Below are 6,174 nucleotides of genomic sequence, written 5' to 3' on the forward strand. Positions count from 1 at the left end.
TTTCAACGTTGATAGTGTCTATCTGTTCCAATTTAAACAATTAGAGGATGCCGTTTAGCGGCTTTCTCTGAATCTCCGTTTTAAATGGCTCCTCTCTTACCTTCTATAGCACCAGTTCATCTTAAACTTAATATTATTTGATCATACGGCGACAAGTTTCTCGGCATGTTACCTTGAACTGTCGTTATTCTATAAACATCAGTGCTTCATAAACATATTTTCTTATACTTTATTACTTCCTGTTTACTAAAATAATTATTCGAGGCATCTAGATATCTAGCAATGTCTTACTCTTCCCTCCTAAAGAAAAATTATCTTTGATAAAAATTTCATCACCAAAGCTCTTTGTTTCCATCCTTCCATCTATACATCGGTCATCATTTACTATTCTTTCATTAATACTATGTCAGTTACACATCATCTATTAAAAGCTTTATTCATGTTAATATTGATTAAAGTAAGATATATGAAATTACACAACTCTGAACTATACCATTTAACTATATATTATTTCATAATACAAACAAAGCAAAATCCATAAAATATAATAAAAAATAGAAAAGAAAATCAGTATTAGTACACTTATTGTTATTACACTAACTTCAATGATGTATTCACGTGTTTTTTTTTTCCTTTTATATCAATATGTTCTTCTTCTGCTTTCCTTGAAATTCTTGTCGGAAATATTGAAATACTGCCTCGTTGCTATTGACAATCAACCCATATAATGGCGTCGCTTTCCATTTTTCACAATGTTCATGTGGACACGCATGGTAAATACATGTTACCAGGTCATTGATCTTCATTCTCTTATATACTGGGCACCCAAAGTTCTCCAAAGGTATACATGTTACTTCTATTTCTGTAGTGGTACAGTTCTTTTCTAAACCTTTTGTGTACAATTTGTTTTAAGTTTGACACACGTCCTTACACACTGCCACTTCGTGAGGAAATTCATATTCGCCTTCCTCCCAGATTAGTCCATGAAGGTAGGTGGTACACCACTCTATATGAAGGTATGTGGTACACCATTCTGTATGAAGGTAGGTGGTACACCACTCTATGTGTAGGTATGAAGGTAGGTGGTACACCACTCTGTATTTCTTAGATATTCTTTCTTTTATTATTTACCTCGAAACTAGAGCTTTGTAACAATAATTCTCAGTCCAACTGGTGGTACAGTCGAAAATAGTTAATTCCTTGAGGAAATATTTGCCTTCTATTCGAAAATCTTTTATCTCTACTATCGCTGCCTTGGTTTTCCTGTAACAGAATAATTTTACTTGACTTTAGGGGTCTCTAATGCAGCTTTAACTATGTCTTGTTACAGCATATCGAATCACGATCAGTTTTTGAATCACTTGGATTTCGTCTCGGACTGAAGACATCAATTAGTCACGCACTTCACTAGTTTATACATACTTCACACTTCGGTTTATCATTCAACAACATTCTGTTCACGTTGTCTTTTTCTTGAATAACACTGTCATAATGTAGTAATGTCAGTGTCCTTGTTATCTGTCATTAATTTACTGTTCTGTGATAATATTTCATAACTTTTTTGCAGTTAATTAATCTTGTTTTTCAGACACTGGTTCTCAAACTCTTCGTTTCTGAATTCTCGAACATTCTTTCATATAAATCCTATTATTTTTTCTAATAATTTTGATTTATTCATTTTATGATCAGCTAACCTCGTCAATTGGTTAAATTAATTTAATTTTGATATCAAGTTACATTCTAATCAAATGGGTTATCATCACATAATTCAACCACTTTAGTGGCCTTTGAATAAGACAACTCTCTATTGTTGCCTGGCCCTGTTCTGGTTTAATTTTATTTTTGAATTTACACAGCCCATCTAATTTCCAAAATGTCATTGAAGCTAATTTTCCATGTTATGTGTATAACACTATACTTACTAATATTACTACCAAGCATAATGTTATCATTACTTAATTAGTCAACTTCCATTTATCTAACCTACTTCCTTCTGCTGTAGCTCTAAAGGGGTCTACATGTAGCTGAAATTCCTTGATTCTTAACCCTATTTTCTAGCGGGAAAATTTCGGATTTTATCTAATATATTTAAGTTCTTTAAGATCTGAATCTACGTTTATGTTCTGAATTAATTGTGACTCTTGTATAGTCAATAGCTCTTGCCAATCAGGTACCTTTATATTTAACGGAATTCCTGTGTATTTAGATTTACTTCTAAAACTAGAGGGTAATGTTACTCCTTGGCTATGAGCAGAACAATTTCTAGCCAATCTAAGATATCCACTATGTAATTTAATTACTTCAGTTCGATAATCAAACTGATTTATATTTGATTTAGGGCATACTACTGATAAGGTAAGTTCATCTTTTACATTAAACAACCAAGTTTCCGGGGTCTTTGTTCTATAAAAGCAAAATGGTTTCGGGATAATTATTCTCTTTTTACATAATTCAGTTATCTTTAATTCCTCCAAATATTGCATAACTACAAGTCATAGTGGGCACTGAATATATTCCTGAACTACGGTTACATACTTTAATGTGTCCTATACATTTTAGCATATCTCCCGTTATTTCCACGTAATTACGTTGATCACTCAACACTGCAAGGTATGGGTTATTATTTTCTACAGTTAGAGTTAATGAATGGTTTAATACTAATGTTAAGGATATAATTTTATATAATTTAAATATTCTATCAGTTGCTTTAAAAGGTATCTCTATAAACATTCTAAGTGTATCCCTCACTGCAGCTGTCTTTACATGTAAATCTCTTCACTATGTGTAGGAATTACAAATTGTAAGTGTGAAGATACTTTTCTTTTACTTTTATCTAGCACTTTCCCTAATTTACACCAGGGTAGAAAGTATGAACTCAATTTTCTGTCTGCAGCTACAGACAATGCTTGTACTAACTTAGCTAACTCAGTCCTACTATTCCCAACTGTAAATGCTAATTGTTGTAAGTTATTCTGAATTCTAGAATTGAAAACTAACAGTTCAATTCCTGGCTTATGAAGCTCAGTCTGTCTTATTCTAGTATTATCAAAGCGTTAGTAATATTTACTAGTGCTCTAGACACTTTTCTAATCTCCAGATCATGTAACTCCAATGCATGATTTAAAGAATTCATTATTGTCGCTTGTTCTCCTATTAAATTAATTATTTCTTTAGATACTTGTCTCTGATGTTCTACTTTCTTATGTAATTAATCTAAATCATTCGTGGTTGCGGTTCCGAACAGAAATTTTAAGACAATTTCACCTGCATTTATTAAACCACGTTTTTGTCGGGTCCGATCTGAAATTGAAACGCTATCCTTAATGTCTTTTAACTCTAATCATAAATCATCTATCTGAACAAGGTATCGTCTGACTAATGTCTTATAATTCTTAATTAATCCTTCTTGTAAATTTTTTACTAAACGTAAAATAGCTGTTCCTTGATTTGCCATGTGGAAAAAGTTAATATCCTGAAATGGCCCAATCAGAATCATGGCTTGGATCCGATATAAAATATATGGAGAAACTTCAAGATTGCAGTCCATCAAAGATCTTCAGTGAACTTGATCAAAATGAAGAAATTATGTCAAGAGGAATGAGCCAAAATTACATAATTTCATTGTGTAAAATAGGTAAAAAATAAATTACAAAACTCATAGCAGGTTTTGCTAAAGTTAGGTTTTCTGTAGACATAACAGGTTAACTTTCAATGTTAGCTTTGATTAAAAAGTTTTAATTTAAAAAATTGTTTACTTCATTTGTATTTCATCAAATTGTAACATGTTTTTATAAGAGTGAACTCTTTTGCAAGGCACACTACACATTTATTGTCGCAGTATGTATAAATTCATGATGTCTGTATACCACAACTTTTGAAACTTAATAAACAACATATTTCTTGAATCCGGCACAGATAGCCTTCGAGTAGCTTTGCGCGAAATTCAAAAACAAACAATCTTGAATCCATCATTAGTTTTAATAATCTCAAACACACAGAAGGCATATCATTATTTAAGTTGTCCCCCGCTAGTACAGTGGTAAGTCTACGGATTTACGACGCTAAAATCAGGGATTCGATTCCCCTCGGTGGGCTCAGCAGATAGCCCGATATGGCTGCGCTATAAGAAAAGACAAAAATTATTTAAAAAGACAAAAAATTATGATTTTTTTTTCTCGTAGTATTGTGTGTGTTTTTTGTAGCAAAGCCACATCGGACTATCTGCTGAGCCCACCGAGAGGATCTCGTAGTATTAAATATAGATATATATCACTTTAAAACATTGTGTTCCACCAAAAAGTATAGTGAATAAAAATAATGTTTGATTTAAATTTTTAAGTTGCAATTTTAGATTTGTTAAAATAAAAATAGTGTACCAACTTTTGAATTTGTTATTCTGTTCTCTATATTAAAATAAGCGAAAATGTTTCCCGTTGGTACAGCAGTAAGATTTACAACGCTAAAATTAGGTGCTCGATGGACTCGGTAGATAGCTCGATGTGGCTTTGCTATAAGAAAACACATTTTCATTAAATACACTTTTCGCTTATGTGTGTGTGTGTTTTATTGTAGCACAGCCACACCAGTTTTTCTGCTAATCCATCGAGGGCAATCGAACCTCTGATTTCAGTGTTGTAAATCCGTAGACCTACAGGTGTACCAGCAGGAGACATATAATGAAAGAGAAAATGCTTTAAACATAAATCACTGATTTTCAGGAGAAAAATATCTGGTTTCAGTTGTCACGATGTTAAATGTTTGACTTTTAAAGTAGAATCGAACTTATCCAAGTTCTCTTATCCAAGGTGCGAGGTAAAATTGTGTCACAGTTGCAAATTATAAACTGAAATTATCCGGATTATAAGATAACGTTGATAATCTGGTGTATTTTTAAATTAAAAAATTATTTAAAACGTTTATCAAATCAATTCTATGTCAATATGATATGTATGATTATCATTTCATAGTATTTATACGTTTGGAATGAAAGCATAATTTTGTCTTAAGTGCATGTGATCTGGGGTTGTAGGCGTCTAACCTAGAATAATGTATTGTACTGAGACTCACACCTAATTAAGTATTATAACTTTTAAATTAAGTTTGGTAGTACATAATAATAGAAATTGTAACGAAGTAAAACAGCTACCATAAAAATTACTTGTTTAAAACCACTTTCAAAATGTTTGAATATTAACAATTCCAAGTTCACAGTATTTGCTGAGCAAAACTAAAACGTATTGTACTTATTAAACCACATAAAGCACTGTATATGTGTCTATGAAGTGAATAAAAATTTCATAGTTTCAACGAATTTATATCTAAGTAAAGAAGCAAATGATTTTCCCAGACAAGTGTACAGAAAAATGACGAACGTTAATTATTGCCTTAATACTCTTACAAAACTCATCGCTTTTGGGTTCTGACGATTCCTTTCTTGAATCGAAAAAGACACTAATATATATGTTTATAATACGGAAGATGCACTGCTTTAAGTACATAATTGTAGAGATCCTGATGAATGATAAAATCACATTAGTGTATCTCAAAACGTTTGTTATGAGTATTAAAACGTATTAAAATAAGGTAGAGAACAACGTTTCAACCTTCTTAGGTCATCTTCAGGTTAACCTTAGATGAAGATTACCTAAGAAGGTTGAAACGTTGTTCTCTACTTTATGTGATAAAAGTTTTAATACCTGTACCAATCGTCTTGAGATACATTTTTACTTCAGGTGGGTTTCTCGTTATCACGAAGATAAATGTGTTCCACATTTGGTATTGCTGGCGCACAAAATTATAGTTCATAAAAATTAAACAAACAAGTATAATTAAAAATTTCATATAGACAATGAGTGTTCGATACATACATAAGCTAGCTAGTTATAGTAATATAAAAGGTTATAATGCTACAAAAATATTGAAATAAGAAAACTAAAATTGTCAAAAGTGAGTTACTCAACATTAAAAAAGTATTTGTTTTCTTTCAGGCTAATGTAATTACAGTGTTTTGCTGATGCAGGCATACATTTTATTAAATCTTAAGTAACCCTGTTTTTATAGTTTTAACTTTCTTGTTTTAATACTTTTTGTAGCATGAAAAATTTCTATATTACTATTGATAGCTAGGTTACGTATATATTGATTCCTACTTGTATTTATATTATTAATTTTTTC

This window comes from Tachypleus tridentatus, chromosome 1, assembly GCF_004210375.1.
Source record: "Tachypleus tridentatus isolate NWPU-2018 chromosome 1, ASM421037v1, whole genome shotgun sequence".
NCBI classification, from domain to species: Eukaryota; Metazoa; Arthropoda; class Merostomata; order Xiphosura; family Limulidae; genus Tachypleus; species Tachypleus tridentatus.